Source organism: Ornithorhynchus anatinus, chromosome X2 (genome assembly GCF_004115215.2).
Source record: "Ornithorhynchus anatinus isolate Pmale09 chromosome X2, mOrnAna1.pri.v4, whole genome shotgun sequence".
Classification (NCBI taxonomy): Eukaryota; Metazoa; Chordata; class Mammalia; order Monotremata; family Ornithorhynchidae; genus Ornithorhynchus; species Ornithorhynchus anatinus.
The window spans coordinates 6,636,427-6,652,203 of NC_041750.1; the positions used below are offsets into that span (position 1 = coordinate 6,636,427).

The following is a 15,777-nucleotide window of genomic DNA, read 5'->3' on the forward strand; positions in this document are numbered from 1 at the left end:
TTAAGCACTTACTATGTGCCAGGCATTGTGCTAGGCATTCGAGTAGATACAAGCTCATCACATTGGACACAGTCCACATCCCACATGGGGCTCACAGTATTAATCCCCATTTGACAAATGAGGTAACTGAGGCCCAGAGAAGTGAAGTGACTTGCTCAAGGTCACAGCAGGCAAGTTGGGGAAGTGGGATTAGAACCTTCATCCTTCTGACTCCCAGGCCCGTGTTCTATCCACTAGGCCACAGTGCTTCTCAATGCTAGTGTGTGGGTTCCCTTGGGAGAGGAAATAGTGGTCCCAGATTAGAGGCGAGAAAACAGCAGGCGTGATCAATCATAGTTATTGAGACCTTCCTGGGTGCTGAGCACCATATTCAGTACTTGGGAGAGTTCAGTATAATAGAGTGAGAACCCTGCCCTCAAAGAGTTTACAATCTACTGGGAGAGACTGACATTAAATTACAGCTAGGGGAAGCGGCAGTGGGGAGAATCCAAGCGCTTAGTGGGTACAGACCCAAGTGTTTCGGAGATATGGATTCAAGTGCAGAGGTGACACAGAAGCCAGAGAGAAGCGGGGGGAGAGATGAGAGATTACTCGGGGGCTCTGAAGATGGGAAGAGCGAGAGAGCGAGAGAGCGAGCGCGAGAGAGCACGAGAGTCCAGGCCAGAGGGAGGACGTGAGCAAGGGGTTGATGGTGAGAGAGACGAGATCGAGGTACAGTAAGTAAGCAAGAGCGGTGTGCGCATGTACACAAGGTGATGGTCAGATACGTACACAACAGATGACAGACACATACACCCTCCTCGGAGGCACACACTCCCATGTCCGTTCACACTCTCACACTCACACTCAATCCAGATGCTGTTCTCCTTGGCCAGTGGCGTCAGCAGTAGGGAAGAGACACAGCCAAGTTCCTCCCCTACTTCTGTGGAAGTCCGATTCATTGTGCCTTGCTCCAGGCCGCAGGGCCCTCTGTTGTCGATCCTCCCGTTACTTTTCCAGTGTTATTGGCACCGGAAAACTGAATCCAGGCCAGCCCCTGGGTATTCAGAGAACTTCAGAGAAGAGCAGAAGCCGCCCCATTAGGCCAGGGCAGGAGCAAGAATCTGGGCTAATAATAAATGATAATGATGATGATGGCATTCGTTAAGCGTTTCCTATATGTCAAGCGTTGGGGTAGGTATGAGCTAATCAGGTTGGACACAGTCCCTGTCCCACAGGGGGCTCACAGTCTTCATCCGCATTTGACAGATGAGGGAACTGAGGCACAGAGAAAGTGAAGTGACTTGCCCGAAGTCACGCAGCAGAATGTGGCAGAGCAGGGATTAGAACCGAGGTCCTTTTGACCCCCAGGCCCGGGCTCTATCCACTAGGCCATGCTGCAGAGGAGGGGGAGAGATGCCTCCACTGAATCTTTCTCCTCCAACTTGCCTGATGCAGATCGCTCCTTTGAGGGCTGCAGATACCCCTGAGGCAGGCCCCAGTTTGACCACCCTGAACTTGAGGCAACACTCTCAGAAGATCCCACCTACAGAAAAGTGTCTGAACCAAGAAGTCCCCTAACTCCCACTTGACACTGATGGGACCTGCAAAGTTAACCCCACTTACCGCGGGTACGCTAAACTAGTCTCTCCTTAAAGCTGGATGGAAGATGCACGGAGGAAAGCAGAGGCTCAACATCCAGCTCTTCAAAACCTGGGAGTACTGACCAAATTCCAAGGGCCTTTCTGATGTGAAATTTAGGAGGTTAGTGCCACTGTATTCTGTGAAGTCAAACAAGGAGGCAGTCATCGGAATTCCCTGGAATTCTCTAGCAGGTTATTACCTGATTGCAATACTTATCCTGGTCCCATTACTTTCGATGAAGCATTCGTTTTCTTGCCAACTCTTGAGTTACCTACGGTTCTGGCTTAAAGAGAAAAGTGAACGTCCTAGGGCAGAAAAAGCTGCAAAACATTCCTCTCGGGGCAGGGTATTTTGGTGTTTTTCCTGTTGTTTTTAAGATGCTACCCAACTGCATGTGCTTATGATAGACATAAAAAATCACTCAGGGCCTTCTGACTGTTGTCTTTGCCCAGAAAGTCTCCAGATTAATTTTTGCTGATCCCACTTAAGTCTGTCTTTTGAAACTTTTGTTTCACCCTAACCAGCCTTCACTATCAATCGTATTTATTGAACACTATGTGCAGAGCACAGTACTGAGCAGTTGAGAGAGTACAACAGAATTAGCAGACATGTTCCCTTGCCCATGACGAACTCACAATCTAGAGGCCCACAGTGAGCTCACACTAATAATAATAATAATGATGGGATTTGTTAAGCGCTTACTATGTGCAGAGCACTGTTCTAAGCGCTGGGGGAGATACAGGGTCATCAGGTTGTCCCATGTGAGGCTCACAGTTAATCCCCATTTTACAGATGAGGGAACTGAGGCACAGAGAAGTTAAGTGACTTGTCCACGGTCACACAGCTGACAAGTGGCAGAGCTGGGATTCGAACTCATGACCTCTGACTCCCAAGCCCGTGCTCTTTCCATTGAGCCACGCTGCCACACAGGGGGTTGTTTTGGCCAAGTCCACTAGCATATCAAATAAGAGGCCTTTGCCCTGCCGTGGGATGATCACTGCTGACAACATTACACAGATATGGGGAGAACAAAGTTCAAGGGGATTTTAAAGACTACTTTCCACTTCTGAAGACTTGTATGATAAGGGAAACTGTCAGTGAAGCCAGCAATGAGCAAAATCCATTTGGCTAGAATGTGAACAGGGGAAAAAGGACAGTGGTCTGCCTCCATTAGGCTTTTCCACAGGGCCCCACCCCTGCAGAGGTGTAGGAAAGAGGAGGACACCAATCTGCACCTGGCCTACCTGTGAGGTCTAGCCGCAGTCAGTTTTCAAGTTCAAATGCCAGTATCATTTCCTTGCAGGCAGTCAATTCCCTCTTCCTTCTCAGCTACTCACTCTGGCTCAGAAGGACAACAGAGAAAGGGAATCGGAGCAAGGGAAAGGACAAGGAGGAGACATTTAGGTTGAACCCTGCCTGAACCTAAACTTTACTTGTGGGCCTCATTCAGGCCAGGGTGGCCTGCGTGTCCCCCATCCCATTCTCCCTCTGACCTCTCCCCAGCACTCCCCACCATTTTTGCCTGCCTCAGGATGGGAAACTGCAGTCCTAGGTAAGCACACTGACTGTGGTACCGCCAGTCAGTTGCATTTATTGAGCGCTTACTGTGTGCAGAACACTGTACTAAGCGCTTGAGAAAGTACAATATTATGTACAATAACATAATGTTATGTAAAAGAGAACAAGAATATATAACAATAAACTGCCATAAAGCATGCACCCTAGTTCCCTTTTGACCGTGGGACTGACTACGCCACCCCACCCTCCGCCTCACAGCACTTATGTAATTCACCTTACACTCTGCCATTTCCTCCATCTGTCTTTTATTTTCACGTCTGTCTCCCCCTTGACTGCAAGGTCCTTGTGGGTAGGGTTTGGGACTAACAGCTCTACTGTATTGGACTTCCCCAAGTGCTTAGGGCAGTGCTCCGCACACGCTAAGTGCTTCATAAATACCACTGATTGAAGTTCCAGAAGCCCACAAGGGCAACGTTGTAAAAGAATAAATGCTCACGTAACTCTGTCCCCTCCTCCGCAATCAGTAGCATTCACTGAGTGCCCACTGTGTGCAGAGTACTCATCCAAGTGCTTGGGAGAATAAAAAAGTGTCAACGGCTCTCCAGGAATGTACCATCTGGTGGGGTTGACCGACATAAAAATAAATTACAAAGAGTGGGGTATGACCGGCTATAGTCTCCATACTTCTGGGATTCGGCCAAGTCTCACCCTAGTTTTTTTTTGGCAGGGTAAGACTTTACGGCAAGGGCCACCGGACCATGTATAGAATGGTTCTTTGCAGAAATAAACAAAGAATTATGGTATTTGTTAAGCACTTACTGTAATAAGCACCAGGGTGGATACAAACAAATTGGGTTGGACACAGGCCATCCCACGTGGGGCTCACAGTCTTTTCTCCATTTTACAGATGAGGCAACTGAGGCATAGAGAACTTAAGTGACTTGCCCAAGGTCACTCAGCAGACATTCAAACCCTTCTTGAGCAGCATTACACTTTTCAGTCATTTCGGCTCCCTATGATATTAAAATGTGAGTGTTCAGTATGGTGAAGGTGTAAGATGCGAGATTCCTGCTCATTTTCATTCTGAGGTAAAGTGGGCATGTCTATGCAAGGTATTTTGGAAGCACTGGGGGTGGCGACTGGAAGAGAGTGTGTCAGAGCAGGAAATGCTACAAGAATTTACTCACTAGAGAGTGGGATCAAACAGGAGCAATGGGAGCGGTGGAATCTGATAATAATAATAAAAAATAATGATGGCATTTAAGCGCGTACTATGTGCCAGGCACTGTACTAAGCGCTGGGGCAGATACAAGCGAATCAGTGGACACAGTCCCTGTCCCACGGAAGGTTCACAGTCTCAATCCCCATTTTACAGATAAGGTAACTGAGGCTAAGAGAAGTAAAGTGACTTTGCCGAGGTCATATAGCAGACAGCAGAGTTGGGATTAGAACCCATGACTTTCTGACTCCCAGGCCCGTGCTCTACCCACCACACCACGCTGCTTCTCACAATGGAGAAGCAGCGTGGCTCAGTGGAAAGAGCACGGGCTTTGGAGTCAGGGCTCATGAGTTCGAATCCCAGCTCTGCCACTTGTCGGCTGTGTGATTGTGGGCAAGTCACTTCTCTGTGCCTCAGTTCCCTCATCTGTAAAATGGGGATTAAGACTGTGAGCCCCACGTGGGACAACCTGATTCCCCTATGTCTACCCCAGCGCTTAGAACAGTGCTCGGCACATAGTAAGCACTTAACAAATACCAACATTATTATTATTATTATTATTATTAATGGCCGAGATGACCACCAGAAGTGCCTTGGGGAACCAAAACAGTATCGGAAAAGTCCTCATTCCTATGCGTTTAGGGGTGAAGAGGCCAGAGGGCCAGTGAGAAACATGGCTGTTCGGAGCCTGGCTCTGCCATCCCAACCTAATCCAGATCTCCTGGTCCTTGCCCCTCCTCTCCAAATCTTGTCTGGGCTAGCTCTCTCATGAACCTTTCTGCCACTTCTTGGGAGAGGGTGGGAGCAGCAGGAGGAATGTTTCTGATAGCCAAAAGCTTTGATGTGTTAATGGAGTAGTTAAAATTGCATTTAGACGGAGATTTCAAAACGGCAGTTATATTGTCGGGTCTCCTTGCTCTGACAGATCTTATAGGGTAAGAAGAAATACATGAATAAAAGAATTCTCTCCAGTTGCTAAGCTAATCGTGACATCTGTCTCAACCCTGTGGACATGGATCAGGTCTACCAACTCTGTTGTAGTGTACGTTCATTCATTCAATCGTATTTATTGAGCGCTTACTGTATGCACAGCACAGTACTAAGCGCTTGGAATGTATGATTCGGCAACAGATAAATGGACAATCCTTGCCCAACAACGGGCTCACAGAGAGCTCGGTACAGGAGCTGTGGAATCTGATGGCCAAGATAAATTGATCAATCAACCTGGTGAACACCTAAGAGGCAAGAAAGAGCTTCCTGAAGCATCCATAGATTGTGTCCGACCTCATCTTGTATGCATCGGATGCTCCCGAGCAATTAGTACAGTGCTCAATAAATATGATTGATTGAAGAACTGATTTCAAATATTCTACATGCAATTTGGAGGAACCTGGGAACAAAGTAACTTTTTCCAAAGATGAAAACATCAAGTCTAAATCTCCAAAAGAAATCTCTTGGGACAAGCTATTGCTGTTTACAGACTGCCCAGGGACAAACTGGCCAAAAATAAATAAAACTGCTCCCTCAAACAAGCAACTCCTGTTCTTAAAGAAAAGACTAAAAAGATTGCAATATGGACTAAGTAGCCAGCAAAAGATCACATGGTCTGGGAACTTCCACACTCCATGCCAATGTTTCCTAAGCCAAGGATATCATCTTTTTTACATAGCTAGTGGCAAACACTTGAAATGCATTTCCATAGGCCACTGTGCAGGCCAAAAACATTGGTGGGCTTGAGAGGGGTTTGGGTCAATTCATGGATGAACGGTGGGGTCCATGGTGACAAAAAATAAGGGATGCTACATGGCACCGTGGGAACAGGGGACAGGTACGTATATCCAAGAAATGGGCTGGCTTTTCAGAATCGTTTCTGGCCCAGATTCACTTTTCTCTCTCATCTCCCCTAGTGATGGGGGCAATCCTTCGTCTTCTGAGAGAAATTACAGTTTCATGATGAAGCCTGTTGCATGTCCTATTCATCAAGGACATGTCTGAGCAGAGTAGTAGATTCTATCAAATTAGTCCATTTAGAAAGTGATGGGGAAACTACCCTGTACCGGGAGCTTTCCAAGCACAAAGGCAAAAACCAGATCGCCGCTGCCAACAAAGTGAAATTAGTGATCCCCAGAATAAGAGGCTGTACGGAGCATGTTGCTACAGAGCACCCCACTGTAGAACATCTTCATTTTGCACAGATGCATCGAGAGCGAAGTCCATTCAGTTCTTAGCTCCTCTGGAGAAACTGCCAACACAAGGTACACTTGTGCCCACAGCAGGGCCATCCCTGGGCCTGGGGCAAATTGGTCCGTGTGGGACCGTCACTTCCAGGTTCTCTTTGGAAATGCAGGATCAAAAGAGCAGAATTATTTGCTCATGCAGTTGTTCCACTTAAGCCAGCTCCCCCCAAATCAGTCAATCGATGCTATTTATTGAGCACTTAGCGAGTGCAGAGCTTAGTAAAGTACAATGCAATTGAGTTGGTAGACACATTCCCTACCTATGACGAGCTTAGTCTAGAGGAATTCACAGTCTATAGCCTAGTCTACATTCAAATCGATTATGCAGATGCCCCTAAGTTTTGTGGGGCTGTTGAGGGTGGGGTTACTATCAAGTGCTTAAAAGGGGACATTTTCAAGTGCTCAGGTCACGCAGAAGGGGGGGGGGTGGTGATAGATGACTGTTGTAATGTCCTCTCCCCAGCACCGGGTGTAGTGCTCTGCACACTGTAAATGCCCAGTAAATTCAATTCAATTGTATTTATTTAGTGTTTACTGGGTGCAGAGCACTGTACTAAGCGCTTGGAAAGTACAATTCAGCAACAAATAGAGCCAATTCCTGCCCAACAATGGGCTCACAGTCTAGAAGTAAATACTACCGATCAATCGATTGATATGAAGGGGGAGGGAGTACGTGGGCAAGGAGTCAGCAGAGAGAAAGAGGAGATGGAAGTACAGTGAAAAGGATGGTGTCAGAGGAGTGAAGTATGCAGGTTGGGTCGTAGTAGATCGGCCAGGTTAGGTGGAAGGAGAGAGCCAGTTGAGTGCTTTGAAGCCACTGGTGAGGAGTTTCTGTTGGATGTGGAGATGGCTGGATAACCAATGGGGCTTTCTGAGGGGAGGGAGAAGGAAATGTGGACTAAGTGATTTTTTATAAAAACTATCCAGGCAGTAAAGAAGGGAGAAACAGAAGGCAGTGTTGCTTAGTGGACAAAACACAGGCCTGGTAGTCAGAAGGAGCTGGATTCTAATCCTGCTCCGCCACTTGTCTGCCTGGAAGACGGTCCAGAGACAAGATGGGCATTCACTGCAGGGTGTCCCCAAACCCCACGGAGCCAGTTTGCAGAGCTGCCATGGGACTCCCGGCTTGCTGAGCTAGAGCCAGCATCCTCTGTCATTGCTAAGTAGCAGTGGCACCTGGCCCAATCTCGGACTGGGCGACAGCAGAGGATGGGAGAGGGGGCGTGGCAACAGAAGGTAAGGACTCTCTCCCCTTATTCTCTCCCTTTCCTTTTCCTTCTCCTCTTTCATTCATTCATTCATTCAATAGTATTTATTGAGCGTTTACTATGTGCAGAGCACTGTACTAAGCGCTTGGGATGAACAAGTCGGCAACAGATAGAGACGGTCCCTGCCGTTTGATGGGCTTACAGTCTAATCGGGGGAGACGGACAGACGAGAACAATGGCAATAAATAGAGTCGAGGGGAAGAACATCTCGTAAAAACGATGGCAACTAAATAGAATCGAGGCGATGTACAATTCATTAACAAAATAAATAGGGTAACGAAAATATATACAGTTGAGCGGACGAGTACAGTGCTGTGGGGATGGGAAGGGAGAGGTGGAAGAGCAGAGGGAAAAGGGGAAAATGAGGGTTTAGCTGCGGAGAGGTAAAGGGGGGATGGCAGAGGGAGTAGAGGGAGAAGAGGAGCTCAGTCTGGGAACGCCTCTTGGAGGAGGAGGAGGTGCCCACTTTCAGGCACACTTTGCCCCTGCATGGTGTGGGCACTGGGGCAAGCTGGAGTCTCCTCTCCTCTTGGCCAGGTCCCAAATCCCAGTGGGGGTTCTAGAGATGAGGTGGGAGCACCGTTTTCCTCCAGTGAGTTCTGGAATCCCCACAGAGACTCTCTGTTTCCCGCTGGATTTTGGACCCGGATAGGGAAGCATCACAGCATAATGGATACAGCACGGGCCTGGGGATCAGACGGTCATGGGTTCTAAGACTGGCTCCGCCATCTGTCTGCCACGTGACCTTGGGCAAGTCACTTCACTTCTCTGTACCTCAGTTACCTCATCGGGAAAATGGGGATTGAGACCGTGAGCCCCACGGGGGACAGGGATTGTGTCCAACCCGATTTGTTTGCATCCACCCCAGCGCTTACTACAGTGCCTGGCTCATAGCAAGCGCTTAACAGATACCATAATTATTAAAGCCTCTTTGCCGGGCTCTGCCAGGTCAGGGGCTTTTCTCTCACTCAGCGTACCCAAGGGCCAGCTGAAGTTTCTCAGCCCTGGAAGCCACCCCCAACCCTCACAGACACACCTCCTGATTACCCCACCCTGCTGAAGCTCCAGGCAATAGGTCAGTGGCATTAATTGAGCACTTACTGCTTGCAGAGCCTTGCTCCAAGTTCTTCCCTAGCCCCCCTGCTCGGAGCTACTAGACTTCCTTTGAAAATCTCTCTATTACTAACTTACATAGTCTAAAATTATATGGCTAGACTGGCAGTCAAATGTGCAGAGATTAGATGGATCACGATTGTATTTTTTTGGCAGATGAGTTCCTTCTGTATCAGGGATGCTTCAAAAACACTCATCATCTGACGGTTTTTGGTCCCAGTGTGATGCAGCCTTCATCCAGTTCTCAGTGAGAGAATGTTCACTTTAGAGCTTCACCACTACTAATGACCAGGGTCATCCCTTCCTTAAGCCAATTTGGGGTAGTCGTCCTGGGTCCCCGGCATTACAGGGCCCTCCTTCTTGCATCAACAGGTGTGCTGCCCAGTCAGGGCCAACTGGCAGAGGAAATCAGAGAAGCAGCATGGCCTCGTGGAAAGATCACAAGCCTGGGAGTCAGAGGACCTGGGTTCATTCATTCATCAGTCGCATTTATTGAGCGCTTACTGCGTGCAGAACACCGTACTAAGTGCTCGGGAGAGTACCATACGATAATAAAGACACATCCCCTGCCCACAACAAGCTTACAGGGTTCTAATCTCAGTTCTGCTACTTGTCTGCTGTGTGACCTTGGGCAAGTCGCATCACTTCTCTATGCCTCAGTTCCCTCGTCTGTACAACAGGGACTAAGACTGTGAGCCCTCTGTGGGACAGGGACTTTGCCCTGCCCAATTATCTCATATCTACTCCAGTGCTTAGTACTGTACCTGGGCATGTAGTAAGCGCTTACCAAATACCGCAGTTATCATCATCAAATCCCCTGCAGTCAATCAATGCCTGACGATTTTAGTCCTGGTACTTGACCCTCACAATTTCACCTTTCCTCCTGCCTCCCGGGCAATTTTCTATGGGTGTGCTGCAGACACCTCAAGCTTTAATTTGTCCCAAACTGAACTCATCTTTCCTCTGTACTCAGGCACTCAAACTCACCTGCTCACACCCTATGAATTTAGCACTCACCCCTCTACCTAACTGCTTTCCCTTCTTCCTCTTGTGAGTTACTTTAGTAGCCATCTTCACAACATTGCTAAACTCCACCCTTTCCTCTCCATCCAAACTATTATGCTGATCCAAGCACTTTTCATATCCTGCCTTGATTACCGCATCAGTCTCCTCGCTGACTCCTGGCCTCCTGTCTCTCTCCTCTCCAGTCCTTACTTCACTCTGCTGCATGGATCACCTCAGTCCACGCCTCCCCACTCCTCGAGAACCTCCAGTGGTTGCCCACCCACCCTGGCATCTAACAGAAACTCCTTACCATCAGCTTTAAAGCACTCGATCAGCTTGCCCCATCCTACCTTAACTCTGCTTTCCAACTTCCACACAGTCCACACACCTCGCTCCCCTAATGCCAACCTACCCACTCTTCCTTGATCTCGACTATCTCGCCGTAGACCCCTTGTCCACATCTCCCTCTGGCCTGGAACTCCCTCCCCCTTTGTATACGACATACCACAACGCTTTCCGTCTTCTAAGCCTTATTAAAATCACATCTTCTCCAAGAGGCCTTCCCAGATTAAGTCCTCACTTCCCCTACTCCCTCTCCCTTCTGCATCTCCTATGCACTTGAATCTGTACCTTTTAAGCACTTAATATTCACCCCACTGTACTTACGTACAGATCCAGAATTTATTGTAATGTCTGCGCCACCCCCTCCAGCCCCCCACAGACTGTAAGCTCCTTGTGGGCAGGAACCCCCCTGTTGTACTGTCCTCCCCCAAGCAGCTAGTAGACTGCTCTGCAAAGAGTAAGCACTCAATAAATCTGACAGACCCCCCGCCCCTTTCCCCATCTTTAAAGCCCTACTAAAATCACATCTACTCTAAGATGCCTTTTCCAACGGAGTCCTCCCTTCCACAGCCTCCTATGCACTTGGGTCTGTTCCCCTTAAGCACTCTGATATTCACCTCTTCTCCCAATCCCACACCACTTATGTCTATGACATTCTGTAATGTATTTTAATGTACGTCTCCCCATCTAGTCCGTAAGCTCCTTGTAGGCAGGGTTTGTCTATACCTACTCTGCTGTCCTGTGCTTAGTACAGTGCTCTGCACCCAGTAACTGCTCAATAAATACCATTGATTGACCGCTTTGCGCACCACAAGGGCTCAATAAATACCATTGATTGATTCGTAAAAAGGACAGAGTTTCATTGTATTTAATCAGAATAAAGATTACTCAATGAAAGCAAACGATTATCCAGGCTTATTTTATATTACATGTGGGGCAAAAGTAAATAATTATTAAAGGGACTAGAAATGGTAAAGCTTTGCTTTCCCCGGTCTTCAGCCAACAAAGATCAGGGGAAGGGTTTTAGAGCTCAGTGTACAAGGAGAGGGGCAAAAAGTAGCAGAAGCACCTTCAAATTGCTCTCAAGAGGAAGAGCACGCAATTTGCTGAAGAATCTGAATATATCTGTAAATCACTGCATATTCAGATACCCAGTATTGAGTGTTTATTTAAAGATCTAGAATGAAGACAAAGTTTCAGATTAAAGCAGATAGGCATGGTAACACTTCAAATATAAACGCCACACATTTTTTTATAGCACTGGGGTCCACCATCTCCGCATGTTTGAAAATTGATGGCTAATTAAAATTAAGAAATTCTATTCTATTATGAGCTCTTTCCATAAAAAGAACACAGAGAATATCTGTATAACGAAAGGGAGCAAAACAGGATCTTAACACATTTCCCTTGCAAACACTTGCCCCAATCAGAGCCAGTGGAGAAGATTTTTCAGAACTGAAGATTTACCAAAAAAATCCCTGATCATTTGCAAGGATCGCCTGCAGGGATCTGTCCAATTTAGACTGGCTACTTATTATATATGTAAATCCCAGCCTCAAAATTTCAATATTGTACAATAACTTCAATCAAATCTTACTTCTGTATGGCACCTTCCCATCCTCAGCTTTCTATTAAATTTACATCCCCCCCCCCCCAAAAAAAATCACTTCATTCCTCACTGACTTGTAAGCGCATCAGCGCTACTATGGCTTCACCTACCTTCACCTATGCAGATGATTCCCAAATCTCCCTCAGTAGCCCTGACCTCTCTCCTTCTCTACAATCAGGCATTTCCTCCTGACTCCAGAACATCTCTCTTTGAATGTCCCGCTGGCTCAGTTCGTTGATAACTGGACTCCTCACCTTCCTCTCCACCACTTACCTTCCCCGGTTAAAATCATCAACCTTCCCATCCTTCAAGTCCACAACCTTGACTCCTTCCCGTCTTTCAACCCCCTATTCAGCGTTGCCTAAAGCCATCGATTTTTCCTCGACACCATTTCTGGAATCCACCCCTTTCTCTTCCTCAAAACTGCTACCATACTGGTCCTGGCACCTGTCATATCCCAGCTTGAGCATCAGCCCCCTCACTGACCTCCCTGCCTCCAGTCCATTGGGTACTTTGTCACCCAGGTTGTTTTTCTAAAACATCATTCTGCACATAGCTCCCCATTCCTCAAAAAAACTCCAGTGGTCATCAATTCCTTTCCACATCAAGCAGAAACTCCGACCACTGGCTTTAAGGCACCCAATCAGCTTTCTCCCTCCTACTTATCCCACTACACCCCAGCTCATTTCATTTCTTTCAAGCTAACCTATTTATTGTGCCTCATTCTCGTCTCGCTCCACCGACCTAGTGCTCACGCCCTCGCCACTGCCTGGAACTCCCTTCCCCTTCACTTCCGACAGATCACTGCTCACCCCATCTTCAAAGCCCTTCTGAAATCACCTCTCCTCCAAGAGGCCCTCTTGATTAATTTCTCATCTCCCCATGTTACTATCCCCACCCAGGACCGTTTCAGCTCCACTTAAGCATGTGGGTATTTACACACACACCCTCCCACCCCCTCCCATGCCAGTAATGCTTATGTACATATCTTTATGTTCTACTGATATTTTCCTCCTCCCATCCTTGTAGTTTATTTTATAACTGTATCCTCTGCTCCACTTTAAACTCCTTGACGGCAGGGATCACGGGTACTAATCGCACTATACCTCCCAAGCACTTAATACAGAAGCAGTGCGGCTCAGTGGAAAGAGCATGGGCTTGGGAGTCCGAGGTCGTGGGTTCTAATCCCGGCTCTGCCCCCTATCAGCTGTGTGACTTTGGGCAAGTCACTTCACTTCTCTGTGCCTCAGTGACCTCATCTGTAAAATGGGAATTAAGACTGTGAGCCCCACGTGGGACAACCTAATTACCTTGTAGCTACCCGGCAGTTAGAACAGTGCTTGGCACATAATAAGCGCTTAACGGATACCAAAATTATTGTTATAAATACAGTGCTCTGCACTCAGTAGACCTTCAATAAAAAACTACTGGTCGATTGATCATTACAGCTACTAGTCAGTTATAAATATCACCCCTAGAAAACAACGCACCGTTGTAAGCGCTTGGGAAAGTACAACAGAAGCACAGACATGTTCTCTGCCCACGAGGCTCAATTTGGCAAAAGAAATAAAGAAAGGCATATCCAAACTCTGGGGGGGTGGGGAGAGGGGGAAAAGAAAAAGCAATGCAAATAACTGGAACTTCACCATGGCAATAGGATTAACATCCTAACAGGTTAAGAGCTACGAGGAGGAGCCGGGACCTCGGTTTCATCCCTTAGCTGGACAATCTGCAACCCTAAACGTGTATGATGCCAGAGGCCCAAACTAATGCAGAGGGTACAACCGAGATGACAGAATCACCACTTCCTTTGAGGTCTCCACCCACACATCGGACCAGCCTACTCGATGCGTGCAATTTGACAAGACTGTCACAGAAGCTCAAGGAATAGAGCTTGCAGTCCACATCACCTGAAATAGCCTTTCAAAGAGGAGAGAGGAACGCTGTTCTACCAGCTGCTTTAAACAAAAAGTTAAAAGTGTGGTGGGGGATCCGCTCGGAAAGAGTTAAGAGGGGGCACTGTAAATAATAACCCTCAGCGTTCCAAGTTATCACTTCCCTAAGCTTGGTCATGGGCAGATAAAGCTTCCATGGTCTTCTGATTGCAGGAATTTCTGACAGTGTAAAAGATCATGAGTCGGCTACTGGGCTGATGAAAAAATAAGACTCCCCAGATTGGTGGAGATGAAATGAAAGTTTAGAGCACATGGAGCTGTAAGAGAAATCTATGGAAAGAGTGCAACTCCTTGAAATCACGGAGGCTCTACAGTCGCTAATTTCAATTGTCCTTCACAGCAAACAAACGGCTACATCGCTGAAAAGAAATTGTAGTATGAGTCATTCGATTCAAGAACAAAGGAAGGAAGGGGGGGCGGGGGGGTGGTGGTGGTGGTGAAGTGAACCAAACAGCCTCGTTTCATCGGAGAAATGACTTTCTAAAAATGTGAATTCTCCACCAAGATGGGGCACAGCCAGTCAAATGATCCATTTGGCTGCTAAGCAGCCAATATATTTCCCCGTTCGGCTTTGATCACGCCAACAAGTCTGAGTCACCTGCTTTCCTCACACCAAGAGGCCAGTTCAATACCAGGAAGTCCAATCTGTTCGCTTCCTTTTGCCCATCTTGTAGGCTCCCAACCCCGGTGCTCCTGCCTTGCTTTCGGGGACCCCCACCCTCGAGATCGATCCTGAACGCAACACCCCGAGCTGACAGGCCCACCGCCCCCAATCGCAATGCCCCTGCCTGACCTCGGTGTCACCCCCCTCCCCCTGGAAAAAGCACGAAGGCCAAGTTTCTTCCCTCAGAACCACTTCGGGCCCATCTGCCCTCCCGAACCGGCCCTCGCCCTTCTTATCCCCCGCGCCGAGACACCGGCCACAGCGCTGCCTTTTCCGCTCCAAAGTGCCCGGGTCCCAAGAAACTAATCCGATTCTTCGTTAACTCCTTCTCCCCGATCCTCCCTCCCTCCCGACGGGGTTCCCCCCTCTGCAGCTGTCGGGAGCCCCAGGACCCCGACCCAGCGCTCCCACCATAACCGGTCCGAGGACCCACTCCCCAGCCCCCCGGGCGCCAAATCGCCCTCAGCTCCCTCGTCATTCCGCTCCCTGGTGTCCGCCCGCCGGCTGCCTCCATTGTTGCGGGTCCCCCCCACTCCGCCGTCTCCCCTCGGGCGAGCGCTCTGCTCTCACCTCCCCGCGCTTCTCTCCTCGCCGTCCAGGGCCGGTCCCGGCAGACCTCAGAGGGCCGCTGCTCTGGCGGCGGCGGCGGCGAGGCAGGGGCGGGAAGAAGCGGCCCCGCGGTCCCGGACGCCGCTCGCTCACTCGCCGGCCGCGCCTCGCCGCTCCTCAAGCGGCAGCACTCGCAGCCTCGGCTCGGGGTCCGCGGGCAAAGCCTTCCCCTCCCCCGGCGTCACCTTTAAGTCCCCCCGGCTGGGAACGGGCGCTCCCAGAAGGAAGGTTCCGGCCAAGGAGCCCACCGCTCGCCCGCCTGGCGAGGAGCTAGAGCCGGGGGATCAGTCGAAGACTCCGGCGTCCACTCCTCCGCCTCTTGGGCTTCCCGGTCTCCGACAACGGTCTGGTCTTTCGCTGTCGAGCCGTCGCCGCCCCATAGCGACGCCAGGGCCACATCTCTCTCAGAAAGCCTCGCCTCCATCTCTAAGCGGGCGGGTAGTCCATCGCTAGAGTTGTCTTGATAAAAACCAACCCAAAATCCAGAAGCCGTTTACCGGTGCCTCCTTCCACTCGGTTAAACCCGAGTCTCCGCCCTCGACTCTCTCCCATGCCGCGGCTGCCTTGCACAGGTGAGTCTGGACTTGTAGCAGATGGCCTGCCACGGCCCAAGCT

General features: G+C 49.0%; 1 protein-coding gene across 1 annotated transcript in view; it reads right to left on the reverse strand.

The window, feature by feature from the left end:
- Positions 1 to 15,294, reverse strand: part of RAD54L2 (RAD54 like 2) — an 86,794-nt gene extending 71,500 nt beyond the window's left edge. The window contains exon 1 of the mRNA XM_029052616.2: positions 15,124 to 15,294. The gene's annotated coding sequence lies outside the window, so the exon portion shown is untranslated. The remainder of the gene's footprint in view (positions 1 to 15,123) is intronic.
- Between the last annotated feature and the right edge of the window lie 483 nt (positions 15,295 to 15,777).